Here is a 19,556-nt window from a genome sequence, read left to right as displayed (position 1 = left end):
CCTTGACGGCCCAATCAGGACTTCTGTGCTAGTTGACAATTTCTTTATATGAATTCTTGGGAGTAGCTGTTTCTTTTGTAGATCTGTTGACAGGGCCTTGCCGGCCAAGAGCTTAGTTTTAAGCCGAGATATACTTATTTGTTTTCTTAATTGCATGTGACTGCCATGCGCTGGTAGCAAATGGATTAGCAGGGTCGGCTCGGGCCTGGGTTTTGGCATTAGGAGTCAGTTGCGCCCCCTTAAGTTTGGGGCGTGACATATTTTTAGAAAAAGAAATTTGGTTCTCTGGGGCGCCAGATCCATGGATATACACGAAAAATAAAAGAATTTGGGTAATTCCTCAGAAAAGACCTATAAATGCGGAAATAAACGTTAAAAATAGTGAGAGTATACGTGGTGATTCCTCAACTAATTACTGGGGTGTTCATAAAGTTTTTTGAGTAAAAAATTGGGTGCTCCGGGGAACCAGACCCATGGGTCATAACACACGAAATATCAAGAATTTTGGGTAATTCCTAAAAATTGACCTATAAATGTAAAAGTATGACTTAAAAAATTATTTGAGTATACGTAGTTGTTCTCCAATTCACTATGGAGATCCTCATAAAATTTTTTGAGAAAAAACATTGGTGCTCTAGGGCGTCAGATCCATGGACTAGCTAATATACACGAAAAATCGAGAAATGTTCGTAATTCCTAAAAAATAGCTTGTAGATGGGAAAATAGGCGTGAAAAAATGGTATGAGTATATGTGGTGGTTTTCAAACTCATTGTGTAGGTCCTCATAATAATTTTTGACAAAAGAAAAATTGGGTGCTCCGTAGCGCCAGATTCATGGTCTATAACACACGAAAAATTAAAAATTTTGGCTGATTCCTAAAAAAGGGTCTCTAAATGCGGAAATAGACGTTAAAAAAAGGTCTAAGTACATGTGGTGGTTCCCCAACTCAATATAGAGGTCCTCATAAATTCTTTTGAGAAAAATTTTTTGGTGCTCGGGGGCGTTAGATTCATAGGTTAATATACATGAAAAATTGAGAAATTTGGGTAATCTCTAAAAATTGGCTTGTAAATGCAAAAATAGGCATTAAAAAAATTGTGTAAGTATACGTGGTGGTTCCCTAACACATTACGGCAGTCCTTATAAAGGTTTTTGATTAAAAAAATTTGGGTGCTCTAGGGCACCAGATTCATGGGCACACACGAAAAATCAAGCATTTTGGGTAATTTCTAAAAATTATCACATAAAGGTGAAACGTTAAAAATAGTGTGAGTATACGTAGTAGTTCCCTAACCCATTGCGGAGGTCCTTATAATGGTTTTGAGAAAAAAATTGGTGCTCCGGTGCGCCAGATCTTTGGACTAATATACACTAAAAATCAATAAATTTGGGTAATTCCTAAAAATGGCCTGTAAATGCAGAAATAGACGTTCAAAATGGTGCATGGTGATTCTCCAATTCATTACGTAGGTCCTCATAAAGTTTTTTGATAAAAAATTTTAGTGCTCCGAGGTGATCCATTGGATAATATACGTGAAAAATCCGGGAAATTCCTAAAAATAAGCATGTAAATGTAGAACTAGGCGTTAAAAAGAAATGGTATGAGTATACGCAGTGGTCCCAAACTCATTACAGAGGTCCACATAAAATTTTTTGAGAAAAAGAAAATTAGGTGCTCCATAGAGCCAGATCAATGGGCTATAACACATGAAAAATCGAGAATTTTGGGTAATTCCTTAAAAAGGCGTTAAAAATGGTGTGAGTATACGTGGTGGTTCCCCAATTCTTTACGGAGGTCCTTATAAATTTTTTGAGAAAATAAAATTCGGTGCTCCAAGGTGTTAGATCCATTAGCTAATATACACAAAAAATCTAGAAATTTGGGTAATTCCTAAAATGGGGTATGTAAATGCGAAAATAGACGTTAAAAACAGTGTGAATATGCATGGCGGTTCCTCAACTTATTACGGAGGTCCTCATAAAGTTTTTTGAGAAAAGATTTTTGGATAATTCCTAAAAATGGCCTATAAATGCGAAAATAGGCGTTAAAAATGATGTGAGGATACGTGGTGGTCACCAACTCATTACAGAGGTCCTCATAAACTTTTTAGAGAATTTTTTTTATTGCTCTGTGGTGCCAGATCCATAGGCTAATATACACAAAAAATCGAGGGATAGAGGTAATTTTTAAAAAAAGATCTGGAAATGCGGAAATAGGTGTTAAAAATAGCGCGAGTATGCGTGGTGGTTCTCCAACTCATTACAAAGGTCTTTATAAAAAATTTTGGGAAAAGAAATTTGGATGGTTCGGGGTGCCAGATCCATGAGTTATCACACACGAAAAACAAAGATTTTGAGTAATTCCTAAAAAAAATGGCCTATAAATGCGAAAATATATGTATAAAATTGGTGTGAGTATACGTGGTGGTTTTCAATTCACTACAGAAGTCCTTATAATGTGTTTTGAGAAGAAAAATTGGTGTTCCGAGGCGACAGACCCATGGGCTATAACAAACAAAAAATCGTGTATTTTGGGTAATTTCTAAAAAAAAGCATGTAAATGCGGGAAAATACATTAACAAATTGTGTGAATATCTGTAGTGGTTTCCTAACTCATTACGCAGATCCTCATAAAGATTTTTGAGAAAAATAAATTTCGATGCTTCGGGGCGTAATATCCACAGGATAATAATATACACGAAAAATTAAGGATTTGGGTAATTCCTAATAAAGGCCTGTAAAAGCGAAAATAGACGTTAAAAAATGGTGTGAGTTTACGTGATGGTTCCCCAACTCATTACGGAGGTATTCATAAAGTTTTTTGCGAAATTTTTTTTGGTACTATGGGGCGCCAGATCTATGGGCTATATAACACACCAAAAATTGAGGATTTTGGGTAATTCCTAAACAAGGGCCAGTAATTACAAAAATAGGCATAAAAAAATTGTGTGAGTATACGTAGTGGTTCCCCAACTCATTACGGAGGTCCTCATAAAAAAAATTTACAAGAAAGTTAAGATGCTCGGGGGTGCGAGATTCAATACACAAAAAATCAAAGAATTTGGGTAATTCCTAAAAAGGCATGTTAATGCGGAAATAGGCGTTAAAATGGTGTGAGTATACGTGGTGGTTCCCCCACTCCTTAGGAGATCCTCATAAAGTTTTTTGAGAAAAAAAATTTGGTCATTCCGCGGCGCTAGATCAATGAACTATAACACACACAAAATTAATTATTGTGGATAATTCCTAAAAAGGGGCATGTAAATGCGGAAATAGGCGTATAAAAATGGTGTGAGTATACATGGTGGTTCACTAGCTCATTATAGATATCCTCATAATGTTTTTTTGAGAAAAAAATTATGGTACTCTGGACGCTAGAACCATGGTCTAATATACACGAAAAATTGAGGAATTTGTGTAATTTCTAAAAAAGGGTTTGTAAATGCCAAAATTGACGTTAAAAATGGTGTTTGTATATGTGGTAGTTCCCAACTCATTCGAAGGCCCTCATAAAGTTTTTGGAGAAAAAAATTTGGGTGCTCAATGACGCCAGATCCATAGGCTATTACACACAAAAAATAGAGAAATTTAAGTAATTTCTAAAAAAGGGTCTGTAAATGCAGATAGATGCGTTAAAAATGGTGTGAGTATATGTGGTGGTTCCTCAACTCATTTCGGAGGTCCTCACAAAGTTTTCTAAGAGAAAGATTTTGGGTTCTCCTAGGCGCTAGATCCATTGTCTATAACACATGAAAAATTGAGAATTTTGGTTAATTCTCAAAAAAAGCTTGTAAATGCGGAAATAGGAGTTAAATAATGCTGTGAAAATACGTGGTGGTTCCCCAACTCCTTACGGGGGTCCTCATAAAGTATTTTGAGAAAAAAATTGGTGCTCTGGGCGCCAGATCCATCGGTATTTATATACGAAAAATCAAAAAATTTGGGTAATTCTTAAAAAAGAGCCTGTAAATTCGGAAATAAGCGTTAAAAAATGGTGTGAGTAAACATTGTGATTCCCCAACTCATTATGGAGGTGCTCATAAAGTTTTTTGAGAAAAAAAAAATTAGGTGCTCCGAGACACTAGATCCATGGGCTATAAAACATGAAAAATTGAGAATTTTAGGTAATTCCTAAAAATGGGCTTGTAAATGCTAAAATATGCATTAAAAATGTTGTGAGTATACGTGGTGGTTTCCTAACTCACTACGGAGGTCCCATAAAGTTTTTTTAGAAAAAAAAGATTGGTACTCCAGGGCGTCAGATCCATAGGCTAGCTAATATACATGAAAATTGAGGAATTTGGTTAATTCCTAAAAAATGACCTGTAAATGCAGAAATAAGCGTTAAAAATTGTGTAAGTATACGTGGTGGTTCCCTAACTCATTGCGTGGTCCTCATAATGTTCTTTTAGAAAAAACAATTAGGTGCTCGAGACCTTAAGTCAATGGGCTATAACACACGAAAAATTAAGAAATTTGGAAATTTCTAAAAAAGACATGCAAATGTAGAAATAGGTATTAAAGAAAAGGCCTGAGTATACGTGGTGGTTCTCCAATCCATTACAGAGGTCCTCATAAAGTTTTTTTAGAAAAAAAAATTTGGTGCTCCGCGTCGTCAGATCAATGGGGTAATAATACACGAAAAATTGAGAAATTTGAGTAATTCCTAAAAAATTGCCTGTAAATGCAGAAATAGGCATTAAAAATAGTGTGAGTATACATGTTGGTTCCCAACTCATTGCGCATGTCCTCATAAAGTTTTTTGAGAAAAAAAATTAGGTGCTCTAGGGCGCCAGATTCACGGGCTATAACACACGAAAAATCAAAGATTCTGGGTAATTTCTAAAAAAGGGCCTGTAAATGCGGAAATAGGCGTTAAAAGTAGTGTGAGTAAACGTAGTGGTTCCCAAACTCATTGCAGAGGTCCTGATAAAGGTTTTTGAGAAAAATAAATTGTGCTCCAGGATGCTAGATCCATGGGCTATAACACACAAAAAAAGGCCTGTAAATGCGGAAGTATGTATTATAAATAGTGTAAGTATACGTGGTGGTTCTCAACTCATTACGAATGTCCTCATAAAGTTTTTTGAGAAAAAAATTTTGTGCTCTGGGATGTCAGATCAGTGGGCTAAATATACATGAAAAATTAAGAAATTTGGGTAATTCATAAAAAATAGCCTGTAAATGCAGAAATAGGCGTTAAAAATGGTATGAGTATACGTGGTGGTTCCCTAACTCATTACGTAGGTCCTTATAAAGTTTTTTTAGATAAAAATTTTGAGTGCTACAGAGCGCCAGATCCATGGGCAACACACGAAGAATCAAGGATTTTGGATAATTCCTTAAAAAATACATGTAAATGCGGGAATAAGAGTTAACAAAAATTGTGTGAGTATACATGGTATATCTCCAACTTATTATAAAGGCGTTAAAAAATTGCTTAACCTGAGGACGCCTGACTTGAGAACGCTTGACCCGAGAACTCCTAACTTGAGAAAGGCCTAACCCGAGAACTCCTGACAGGGGTCATCATTTCAAATGGGCTTGACATTTTTGAAATTGGAAAGATGCCCGCCTGACCTGAGAATACCTGACCTAAGCATGCCTGACCTGAGAATGCTTGACCTAAGCACGCCTGACCTGAGAACGCTTGACCCGATAACGTATGACCCAAGAACACCTGAGGACGCCTGACCTGAGAACGTCTGACCTGAGGACGCCTGACCTGCGAATGCCTGACCTGAGAACGCCTGACCTGAAAATGCTTGACCTGAGAATGCCTGACCGGAGAATTCCTGACAGGGTTCTTTATTTGAGATAAAAATTTGAGTGCTCCAGAGTGCCAGATCCATGGGCTATATAACACACGAAGAATCAAGGATTTTGGGTACTTCCTAAAAAAGGCCTGTAAATGCAAAAATAAGCATTAAAAAATTGTGAGTTACAAAGGCATTAAAATTTTCCTGACCCGAGGACGCCTGACCTGAGAACACCTGACCCGAGGACGCCTAACCTGAGAACGCCTGACCCGAGAATGCCTGACCCGAGAACGCCTGACCCGAGAACGCCTGACTTGAGAATGCTTGACCTGAGAACGCCTGACCCGAGAATACCTGACCCGAGAACGCTTGACCTGAGAACGCCTGACCTGAGAACGCCTGATCTGAGGATGCCTGACCTGAGGATACCTGACCTGGGAATGCCTGACCTAAGAACGCCTGACTCGAGAACGCCTGACCCGAGAACGCTTGACCCGAGAACGCCTGACAAGGGTCTTCATTTCAAATCGTCTTTGACATCTTTGAAATTGGAAAGATGCACGCCTGACCCAAGAACGCGTGACTTAAGGATGCCTGACAGGGTCTTAATTTCAAATGGTCTTTGACATCTTTGAAATTAAAAAGATGAACGCCTAACCTGAGAACGCTTGAGGACGCCTGACCTGAGAATGCCTGAGGACGCCTGACCAGGGAACGCCTGACCTGAGAACGCCTGACCTGAGAATGCCTGACCTGAGAATGCCTGACCTGAGAACGCATGACCTGAGGACTCCTGACCTAGAAGCGCTTCACTTGAGAATGCCTGATCGGAAAATTGCCTGACCCGAGGACGCTTGACTTGAGAACGCCTGACCCAATAACGCCAACGCCTGACTTGAGAATGCCTGACCCGACAAAACCTGACCTGAGAACGTTTGACCTGAGAAAGGCCTGACCCAAGAACGGGTATTCATTTCAAATGGGCTTTGACATCTTTGAAATTGAAAAGATGCATGCCTGACCTGAGAACGCCTGACCTGAGAATGCCTGACTGGAGAATGCCTGACAGGGGTCTTCATTTGAGATAAAAAATTCGAGTGCTTCGGAGCACCATATCTATAGGGTATAACACACGAAGAATCAAGGATTTTGGGTAATTCCTAAAAAAAAGACATGTAAATGCGGATATAGGCAATAAAAAATTGTGTGAGTTACAAAGGCGTTTAAAATTGAGTGCCTGACCTTTTCCGTTAATTAATTAATGAGCTTCGTAATCTTAACGAACTAAAATAATTAACTTAATTATAAACTAATTAATTCAAAAATATAAACTATTAATTAACTAAATTAATTAACCAAATATTTAAGTAAAACTAAAATCTTTTTGAGACAATTTTTGAATATTTATAACATTTAATAATTATATACATAATTACATAAAACAATATATATTATTTAAAAACTTATAATTTATTCAAACTAACTCGCAAACTATTTTGAATTTTATAAAAAACTAATTATTTGAAATTAAAGAAGCTCGATGATTAATCTATATCGTGGAGGATCAAAATTGGAGTCAACCACTAATTCTTGAGTTCCAAGAGTTCAACACAAAATGTTGCCGGACAATTTCTACATCAAGATGAAAATGAATATGCTATAAACACAAACAATGACAAAAGGAAAAGCATAGAGCAAAACCCCATCAATTATTTTTTAAAACAATGATTTTGAGAAAATAAGTTAATAGATAATGAGTATTTTCGTAATTCAACTTTTGATTTAAATTCTTCCCACTTTTGGTAATAGTAATATAATGTATGATATATGATACTGGAAGGGAATAGCATGTGCTCAGCGAGGAGTCGAGGACCCAACGTCCGTCAAATTAGCAAGACAATGAAATTGAAAATCATTTTGGAAAAAATCAAAATGCTAGTGTTGGGTTCGTTGTAAGTTACTGTGAGAAGGAAAACAATTGAGCATGACGAGTTAATTGAGTACAATACTACTGGTACACATGCTTTAATAATAAAATACTATCATATATATATTATTACTTTACTCTTATTTAGAAATGGGAGTTTGGAGGACCAACATTGCATTAAAGAGTTGGACTAAAAGCTATAGAAATTGTACATTTAGGCCCACCAAAAAGATGAACTAAAGTTACGTCATCTACTTCTACTATTTCTACACATATTTTTCTTTAATAAAATAATTATTGCCTCCATTTTTATTTTTATTTTTAACATTTATTTTTAATTTTAAAAGATTGGAAATTTTATGTTAAAAATTTAAATAATAGAAAAAATGATTTATTTAACTTTTATCATCATCAATACTACTAATTTATTTGACGTTTTTTCTTAATCTTCATCTCATCATTAATGTTATTTATATAATTTTCTGAAATCACTTATTTTTTCTTTTTTAACTCTTTTATATATATAAAAGTTGGATATGTAAATGATGATGTGACATTTCTTAGAAGCTAAGATTACTATTTATCTAATTTCTCCAATTTTTTTTAAAAAATTGAAGATATCATATGCAAATTTATGGTCAAACTTAAACTATTTGATTCTCGAAAAAGAAAAAGTCTCACATAAAATGGGACAGACGAAGGATAACTCTCAATTAAATTTATTTCACTTTTTATTTTTCATTTTTAACATAATTTTTCAAGTTGGATTTCTAGGAATTCTATAGTAGACCCATTTAAATTTTACTTTTTTGTTTTAAATTAGAGAACTTGGCCGCACTTCGTGCGATCATTTAAATTAAATATTTTTGATTAATTTTATATTTACTCTGTTGTTTAATCGTAATATTATTATTTGTTTTAATAATATGAAGATTGTGAAAAAAAATAAAGCTTCACAAATTTTACATCTATTAAATGAAGAAGAATATATTTTTTATCAAATAAGTTAAAATATATTTGCTAATAACAAATTCTTCCATTGCATCAAGTTGATCCTTTAATATATAATATATATTTCGGTCTACCATTCTCTTTAAATGTCTAAGAAATATCTCATAATGTCAAATAACACTGTAATACTCCCTCTGTCCCTAATTACTTGTCCACTTTTAAATTTACACATTTATTAAGAAATCAATTAATGACATAGTGAGTTTATCATTTTACCCCTATTAATTATGAAGTAGATGAAAAGTTCTGCAATTTTCAAAGTAATTAGTCATTTAATTGAGGGTATAATAGGTAAAAAAATATTCTTTCTTGATTTGTCAAAATGGACAAGTAATTAGAGACAACTATAAAAGGAAAAGTAAACAAGTAATTAGGGACAGAGGGAGTACTAAACAAATGCATCAACAAATGAAATTTATATTAAAAATATATTGAATAATGACGTAATGATACCTTAATAGAATTTCCTATCCATTTTAAAAAAAAAAACCTTCACCCTTTCAATTTCGTTATATCTTCTTATTTAGTAGAAGAATCATCATTTATTATATTCTACTCCACCTTAATTTGTACCATCAGAGTTTTAAGAATAAACATTAAATTTTAAATCGAAATAAAAATTCATTGAAAAATGACAGAAAAAATAATAATAGTATATGAAAATTAAAATAAGGTGCAAGAAAAGCCTTTTCACGATAATTTTTTGAAATATATTGACAACAATTAAAATGAAGCTGTTATTTTATCTTTAAAATTAAGTTTGATTGAATTGAATTAGTACAATGAGAAAAAATATTAAACTAATAACTTTTTCATGTTATTAAATGCATTTTATTTTTAATTGAGTAGTAGATTAAAAGTTCCGAATTAGGATATTAAAATAATATCTTACTCTCTCCTTAATTATTATGGTATTGCAAACATTTATTTTCCTTAAATCGTGATTCATTTTCCATTTACAGTTATATCCAATTAATTTCTAATGTATTGAATGTGGTTATGGGATATTGAAATAATATCTTTATTTTTCCTTAATCATAATAAAATTATAATTTAACATTTATTTTTCTGAAATGATAATTTTGTTTTAATTCCTAGAACATGTTGTTTACTATATTGAATGTAATTATAATAAAACATATTGTATTTAGTATGACAAAAGAACTCAAAAATTGGAGAAATTAGATAAATAGTAATCTTAACTTCTAAGAAATGTCACATCATCATTTACATATCCAACTTTATATATATAAAAGAGTTAAAAAAGAAAAAATAAGTGATTAAAAAAAATTATATAAATAACATTAATGATGAGATGAAGATTAAGAAAAAACGTCAAAAAAATTAGTAGTATTGATGATGATAAAAGTTAAATAAATCATTTTTTCTATTATTAAAATTTTTAACATAAAATTTCCAATCTTTTAAAATTAAAAATAAATGTTAAAAAAAAATCGAGGCAATAATTATTTTAAAGAAAAATATAACCAAAATTGTCAAAAAAAATTGATAAAAATAAATAACTATCTATTAGTAAGAATGGTGTCACTACATTTTCTATTTTAACTTTATTGTTACGTATGGATAGAAACTTTTAGAAGAAGAAATGATCCAAAAATTTAAAAATAATGATTCCTTAAATGGTGATTCCTTTTCCATTTACAGCTTTTCAATTAATTTTTAATGTATTATATATGGTTATGGATATTGGAATAATAATTTTATCTTTCCTTAATCATAATAAATTATATTTTAACCTTTGTTTTTGTGAAATGATAATTTTCTTTTCATTCGTACAACATATTGATTAATATATTAAATGTAATTATAATAAAACATGTTGTATTTAGTATGACAAAAGAATTCAAAAATTTTAAAAATTAAATAAATAGTAATCCTAACTTCTAAGAAATGTCACAAATATACATATATATATATATATATATATATATATATATCTAAGAAAATGATATAAATTACATTAATGATGAAATGAAGATTAAGAAAAGAAGTAAAACAAATTAATAATAATATTGATGATGATAGGAGTTAAATAAATCATTTTTTATATTTTGTAAATTTTCAATATAAATTTTTCAGTCTTTTAAAATTAGAAAATGCTAAAAAAATAAAACTAAAACTAAAAATCGAGGCAACAATTATTTTAAGGAAAAAATAACAAAAAATGTCAGAAACATTGATCAGAATAAATAAGTATCTATTGCTAAGAAGGTGTCACCCCACATTTTCTATTTTAGCTTTATTATTACATATAGATAGAAACTTTAAGATGAAGAATGATCCAAAAATTTTAAAAATAACAAATCAATTATGTAAAAATACATGTGTAATTCTTATAAAGTTATAATAACTAATTTCTTCAAATAAATAATTAAATGAAAGAAAAAAAAGTAATTAAGAAAATAATATAAATAACACTAATTATGAGATTAATAGCATTGATGAGGAAAGGAACTAAATATGATCATCTTTTTAAATTCTTTTTTAAGAAAATATATATAAACTTTAATTAAAGATAAATAAGAAAAAAAAACTTTAATTAAAGATACAAAAAATCAAGACAAAATAAAAGAAGAAAGAAATTAGAAGAATAATGAGGTTGAAAGAAATAATATCTAATTTTCTCTCTTTTCAAATCACAAAATAAATTTTTGCTTGTTCTCCTCCTAATTTGATACGAATTCCATAAATAGAATGATTTTTTCTCCAAATAATTTTTCTTACCCTTTGAAACACTAATCAGGCTTCTTATAAATTTCTCAACCACAATGAATTTTCTCTCCTTGTAGGAGGAATAAACATTTTTTCAAAAAGTCTTTTATTTTGAAAAGAATTTTTTGTTACATAATCTCTTTCTTTACATCAATGTCTTCACAAGAATAATGAGATATTCTCTCTTTCTCTTTTGTTAAAAAAGTCACATGACCTAGAAATTTGATGGACATCTTAGCGACAAAAGTTGATACCATATATTGATCATTATCGTCAGAAGAAGAAGAGCCAAAGTGAAGAAATTTGTTCTTATTTGTTACAAATGCTCAACTATTTTTTTTTTATTTTATAGGCTAAATAATTATAAACAGTTATAAAAAATGAATAGTTTTTATCTTTTCATCTTCCATTTTCATTTACTTAAATCTATATTAGTGTAATGGATGTTATAAAGGGCATAATTAATCGGGTATGACATAAATATTTTTTTTTTTAATACAAATAAAAAATACAAAACAAAGATAAAATGTCAAAAAAAGGAAAAAAAAGATGAATAGAAATACTGGTCATAGAGAGATGCCACATCAAATTGTCAATATTCAGCTTTATATATACATATATAGGTTCATGCCCTTAGATGTTATTTTATTACTTTAGCTGGCATCGACATTTTTGTAAATCTGATATCTACTTTGGAACATTTTATAATGTGGCATAGGCTGACAATTGAGATCATAAATTTAAAATAATAAAATTTAATTTATTATAATACTAATATCAATATCATATATATATATATATATATATATATATATATATATATATATATATCATTTAAAAAATATATAAAAAGTATTATAAATTGTAATAATTAACCGCTTTATTTTTTTTAAATCATATAACTAATTTGATTTACACTCCAAAATTCATAGGTGTCACATAATTTACACATTAATTCTTCATTACTTAATATATGTAATTATATCAATGACATATAAATTGAAATAAAAAAATTACATATTTTATTTGCAAATCACGTAATAGTACTATAAGGTATAATAATTAACAACTTAACATATTTTAAAATTTTAGTTGACTCTCCGAATTCCATATGTCTCATGTAATTGAGACAGAGAAAAACATATATTGCTTTAAAATTAATAAAAATATTATAAATTATAATAAGGGAAAAAGGACAAATATACCCCCGAACTTTGATAAATGGTACGTCTATACCCTCCGTTATACTTTTCGTCCGTCTCAACCCTTGCCGTCCAATTATCGGTGCACATTTGCCCCTCCCACTAACGGCACCCTCTTTGTGTACACGTGGCGAAATCCTAAGCCACTACCCGGTTGACCAACTTTTTTAACCCAAATTCTAAGAACCCGCCCATAACCCAATAAACCCACCCAATTTGTGGGTAAAATATACCTTCTAAAATTTAAAATTTGGGTCTTTTCTTTAGATTTTAAACTCAATAATTAGTAAAATTTACACTCAATAATTAGGAAAATTAAACTCAATAGACCTTGTCTTCTCAAAGCCCTCAAATCAAGAAGCATGAATCTTGATGAATATGGAGAAATCACTGCCTCTATTTGCAATGAAATTCCCAAGGGAGAACAAATGGTGTGTCCTACTCATGACATCTTTTTGTATGCAACTGTTCTTTTCCTTTTTTGCTAACATTAGTTTTCTGGTCAGACGGAAAATGAAAATGTGACTGCTGAAAAAGTTGGTCCATCTGCTGCTGTTATCTGTGAGACGCTGCTGGAGGATGGGCCGCCTTCAAATAATAATGGCACCTCTTCAAAAACATTACAGCATTGCAGGCAGATGGAGCAGCCAAAGAATATTGGTGTTAGCAATAAAATTTGCCGAAAAAGACTCCAATTCATTAACATCTTCACTAACAAAGGCAACAAAAACAGGCATAAACTTTTTGCATCTGGGAACCACAAGCAGCAGCAGCAGACATCCAACTTTAGCTTATGAATCCTCTAACCCTTTGACTGCATTTAAGGACGAGGCTGGACAAAATGATACACTGATGTGTGTTTCTAAGAAATCGCCGGCATTTGAGGCTGCAATTGCATCGATGAACTCTCTAAAATCTGATGAACTAGGTTAGGGTTTGTGAGATGAACGAAAACGATTTAGGATTTGAGTCTTTTCTTTAGATTTTAGAGAGTATATTTTACCCACAAATCAAGTGATTTATTGGGTTATAGGTGGGTTCTTCAGATTTTAGAAGGTATATTTTACCCACAAATTGGGTGGGTTTATTGGGTTATGGGGCGGGTTCTTAGAATTTGGGTTAAAAAAGTTGGTCAACCGGGTAGTGGCTTAGGATTTCGCCACGTGTACACAAAGAGGGTGCCGTCAGTGGGAGGGGCAAATGTGCACCGATAATTGGACGGCAAGGGTTGAGACGGACGAAAAGTATAACGGAGGGTATAGACGTACCATTTATCAAAGTTCGGGGGTATATTCGTCCTTTTTCCCTTATAATAATTAACAACTTAAAATTTTTTAAAAAAATCCTTTAAAAAAATTTAGTTGGCTCTCCAAATTCAATCGGTATACAATAATTAAAACATAGAAATTAACATAGATTGGACTCCTGCTGACATTTATGTTTTCTTTTTCTAAATTTTTTCTTTTATACTTTATATAAATAAATTTTTATGTAAAAAGTATTATAAATCATAATAATTAATAGCTTAAAATATTTCAAAACATATAAAAAGTTTTTGTTAACTTTCAAAATTTCATCTATACCGCATAAATTGGGAGAAATATAGATATATAGATATTTAAAGTTGCTAATTATTGTGAGTTATAGTACGTTTTATGTAATTTTCATAAATATTACTCACTTTGTCCTGATTTATGTGATACAAATGAAATTTCAAAAGTCAATGAATTTTTTATAAGTTTTTTTTTATATTAACTTGTTAATTATTGTGATTTATAATATATTTACGTAAAACATACTCTAAATAAAAATAATTAGCAACTTAAAATATATAAAAACATACTAAAAAATTGATTAACTTCAAATTTCATATGTACCACATAAATTAAAACAGAAACAGTAACATATATTGGGCCCCGTGCTGGCACGGGGTCTCATATCTAGTTAATAGTATATATAACAGACGTATTTTGTCCAGTTAAATCGTCTGCTAGCATTGTTGCTCATAGCTTATGATAATTCAAAATTTGAATTAAAACCCATGCTTGGTAACCAATCTTCTGCATGCATTCCAAAAATGGCATCATTGGGAGAAGTGGAGGTACTTGAAACTGAAATAAACATATACATTTTGTAAGAATATAGCAATGTCCGACGTATTTATTATTTAAGCAACATGATTACCAGGAAAAAGTGCATTTATAATAGGTACCTCCACATCAAATGAAAGCACAAGCATGACGCGAGTTCAAAAGACCAAAAGGTATCGTAAGAGAGATGAAATAATTAACTTAAGACATCAATAGATTTTTCAGAGTACAATGATCAAATCTATATAAGAAAAATTAAAATGAACAAATAGAGTACATATGAAATAACTAACTTACTGTTTCACTCGACCAAGCGATTTAAATCGTAGGAGGAACTATGACATTATTATCAGAAGTTCAGCACAAAAAAAAGGACTGCAAATTACTATTATTTTAAGTAAATAAAAACTTAGTTATATTAAATGCAAATAAAATTACTCTATTATATATTTATGAAATTTATCTATTTTTCTATATAGTACTAGATACAGATCCCGTGCCAGCACAGATCCAAAATATAATTCACTGTCTCAATGTGATATATACCGGATTTCGAGATTTATACAAGTCTATTTTTGATCGTAAATCTTTTAAATAATTTGAATAGTCAATTATTGTGACTTATAGTGTTTTTTACGTAGTTTATAAATATATAAATTTATTTTTAAAAAATTGAAGATTTCATAAGCAAATTCTCGGTCAAACTTAAACTCTCAAAAACAAAATGTGTCACATAAATTGAAACAGAGGGAATATTTTTTTTTCTTAATATATGTGATACAAATAGAACTTGAGAAATTATTCAAACTTTAAGTTATTAATTATTGTGATTTATAATATTTTTTACGTAATTTTATTGAAACAATATATATTATTTCATTTCTCAATTTATGCGACACATATTTAAATATTTTAAATTACTAATTATTGTAATTTGTAGTACCTTTTACATAATTTTTAAATAATATATATTACCTCTCATGTCTCAATTTATAGGACATTGATATGGCCAAATGTTTTTATGTCTTTTGAATATTGTAAGTTATTAATTAATGTAATACTTTTTACGTTATTTTAATCAAATGCGAAATATCTTAAAGTTTTCTTTTACATGAAATAATATTTTTTCCTCAAAGATAACAAAAATTACATTCTGATGGGATGAGTGGGTCCGGAAAAGTCCTAATAACAAAAATTACATTCTGATGGGATGAATGGGTCTGGAGAAGTCCTAGTAACAAAACTCTTATGCCTTTTTAGACATTTAAAAAGGGGTCAAACTTCAGTTTATTTACTAATGTGTACCAATGGATTTGATGTAAAATGGTGCAAAAAAAAAAAAGGGGGCAAATGCAACTTTGAAAAAGTAGTGTATTACCAACAAAATGACACCGTGGGAATTAGAGGAAAAAACATGAAGCAGACAACTCTCAAAGCAAATTGTACTACCAATCAAAGCAATGTAAAAGCAAAATTACCCAGTAAATTACCAACTTGTCCTTTGTCTAGGAAGCAATTAAGCAAATTTTATAACAGACATATAAACAAATGAAAAATGATTTACTGATAAAACATACTGAAATATGACATATTATTTAATTCATATTAATCCATCCATTTGAACCCAATTAAATATTAAGGGGACTATTAACCAACCCATTTATTGCATAATGATTCAATCACATCAAATTTCACATATTTGAAACACTACATTTAAATTCACTAGAAAGATAATATCGAAATGGTTTCTCTCCACTGATTTCTTTAATACTCCAATTCCATCACTCTCTACAAGTTTTTTATTTTCATCAAAACTGAACATTTTGTATTATTGCGGAACCAAGAAAAAACAAGAATGTTACTCATGAATAAGCCTGGACCATGAATTTTATATCATCCCCAATCTTCTACCCAGAAGATGAACATTCAGGAACCTCAAGTGAAATTCAATCCACAAAATAATGTAATCTATGAACAGCGTCGTTGTGGTAAATTTGACACTGTATTTGATTTGGTAGCGGATAATTCAGAGGGATTATAAGCAAATCTGTTTGAGTTACAATGTCATTAAATATTGAGGAGATAGTGTTTGATGAAAGTCTCCAGCGAAATGAGTTTGAGTTACAATGTCATTAAATATTGAGGAGATGGTGTTTGATGAAAGTCTCCAGCGAAACGAGTTTGAGTTACAATGCCAATTTTGACATCTGAAGCTTGTTGTAACTGATGATAAATCTGTTATACCATGAGATTTTCAATATCTCTTCAACCAGCCATCTTTATTCGATTTTGGGATCTAGCAATGTGTGAGTGCATGAAAAATGGCTTATCCACTTGTTATTGGTTCGAAGCATTTATCTCAGTTCATTCTCTTCGATCGTGTTCCGGCATATACGTGCTGGAATTTGACGAGAATGGTGCATGTGTTGGTGCTAGTCTTGCTTTTGGGGCTCAAGCTGGTGGTGTCATAATTGTTGGCCATGGTGAGACCTTTCTTCTTAGAGATGCCCGTAGGAAATGCATGTGGTGCTTTGAGTTTGTTTTCATGAGGCAGTCCGCTATCAGTGTACAGACTCGTCGTAGGTACTTCCTATTATTTCCTGTCATTTAAGACATGCTAGCATACTTTGCACATCTGCATGCTCTTACTCTATGAATAAAGGGTGGGATCTTACATTAGTGAGATAATTGAACATCAAATTGCTGGTGTAATTATTAGTGATATATCCTCATTCCTTGCAAGGCTTACATTGAGTGTGGATATACTCTGATTGCAATGTATCAGAGGACAGTTGTCTGATTGTCACACGGTTTTGGATAGAATACCAAGGAATGTGTTGTTTGTTGGATTGGACGGATAGAGGTTTATGAACGAGCATTCAACTGTGAGGGAGTATGCAGTTTGTTCTTCTTAATACAACATGGATACGTTATACTCTTGATAGTCATTTGCAATGCAAATCCGTTCATTCCATTTGTGGGGGTTCTGCTATGTTCAATGCTTGTCAGTTTCTTCTGATGGTTTCTCTCAAGAACAAGACTTCTTCCTCGACTTTCATTCCTTGTGCTATTGTAATACTTAAGAAATACAATATTGGTACATGGATAGCTACAAAATGTGCAGCTTATTCAAGCATTAACTTACAACTGAGTGAAATTGTCGAGATAACTTACAGGGAGAAAGCTTATTAGTACTGGTGTCGCAACATATGAACTCACCCGACCAGATTTGTGGGTGGCGACAATCAATCTTGCTGGCCCTTTAGATTTACTTTTACTGCTTACTCTTATGTAGGGTGTTCCCCAGCTATGCCTCTGCTTTTAACAGTATTATGGCATTATTCCTTGCTCAAGATGTTGCCTTCACTCAACATGTGCCAGTTGGCTCCTCCTATATCGTGTGAGAAATTCACTTCTTCTATGACACTTGGTTTGGGCTACTTGGCTTGCTTGCTGAAAGGAGGTACTTCAGGAATTCTTCAAGTGCACACAACTGATCTTGAAGGACGTTAGGAACAAACAAAGCAGTTGGTCAACACACATTTTGATCACTTTGTACCTTGTGAAACAATGATTTATTGTATACAAAGAGTTCAGCTTACTTTTCACTGTGCATTTGAGTTGCTATGCGCAAGTTTGGTGCAGAAAATGTTTCCGAGGTTATGAATATTACTTCACTTCCCTAGTACTACCCATGAGTGCATTCATAACGGTGTATATGGCCTAATAGTAAGGGAGCACAACAAAGTAGAATCAAATATTTTGCCCCTTCTCATATGTTAATACTACCATGTGGCCATTAGGAGAGTGACAGAATAATGCAAGCATCTACAAATCTCTGCGAGCCTACTGGAGCCAATGTTGTAGCAGTAGCAGGCTACAAGACTCTTCCTATGGAATTGTTTTGTAGGGTATTGCTAAGGAGATTCTTTGGACACCAAAGTAGTGTCCCAAGGTCTATCACGGATTCATAGAATGTGAGGAAGTTCTTTACCTATGTTCAGTTATGGGCTTCTGACAATGATGTTGTTGATTTAGGCTTTACTACTCGAACCTTGAGGACAAGGTTCTTATTAGGGCCGGAGGTATTGTCATGAATGAGTCTGTACCAGTATTGACAAAGCAGCCCACCAATACCATATTAAGTGGCTCTGTTTGGGATCCGAGTTGATATATAGCTACTTGTGGGAGCAAAATAGGTTTATGCGAATATTGTTGGAGTGTCAGTATCTCCTCATTCCCGTTCTATCTGTTATTCTCACCCTCCTTTTTGAGTCTACGCTTCTCATTTCCCTTCTATCCTTTGTTACAATTCCTTGTTATCCTTTCAAGTACCTTGTTGATCTTAAGCTTTCCATTGTAATAGTTAGTTTGAGCATTCAATCAAAGGAATTGATTCCTTGTAGTTGAGCATTTAAGTGTTCACTTCAGAAGATCTCTCAAGAATGGTTCAGTTTCGCTAATTCAGGTAATATATTCTCTCATTTTTATTTGTTATTCAAATAAGAGAACAAAGGAATTTTGAATAATGGGGTTATTGGGTACAGATGTAGATGAAAGCCTCACTGGAGGAGATGCCACCAAGTTATTTGCCATGTCCAATTTGCCTCGCCAAGAGCTCAAGCAGGTTCTTTTCTTTTCTACTTCCTTTATTTCCTTAATATCGTTCACTTGTACCCAATAACCCCATTATTCGAGTGAGCCGTTATTTTCTTAGATAGTGTATATATGGTCAAAATTATTTTATTATATGGCAGATCTTGAATCCTCTTGACTTCTTCGTATGCTTGCTTCTTTATATTTTGAATCTCCCTATTGAAAATCCTGTCTCTG

General features: G+C 32.1%; 1 long non-coding RNA gene across 1 annotated transcript; it reads left to right on the top strand.

Annotated features, from left to right (window-relative positions):
- The first annotated feature begins 17,121 nt into the window (after nt 1–17,121).
- On the top strand, nt 17,122–19,497 carry LOC125860943 (uncharacterized). Its single transcript, XR_007445900.1, has 2 exons — nt 17,122–19,191; nt 19,271–19,497. It is a non-coding gene; the product is annotated as an uncharacterized LOC125860943 (long non-coding RNA).
- The last annotated feature ends 59 nt before the right edge of the window (nt 19,498–19,556 follow it).

Source organism: Solanum stenotomum, chromosome 3 (genome assembly GCF_019186545.1).
Source record: "Solanum stenotomum isolate F172 chromosome 3, ASM1918654v1, whole genome shotgun sequence".
In the NCBI taxonomy this organism is placed as follows: Eukaryota; Viridiplantae; Streptophyta; class Magnoliopsida; order Solanales; family Solanaceae; genus Solanum; species Solanum stenotomum.
This window is presented reverse-complemented; position numbering and strand designations above follow the sequence as displayed.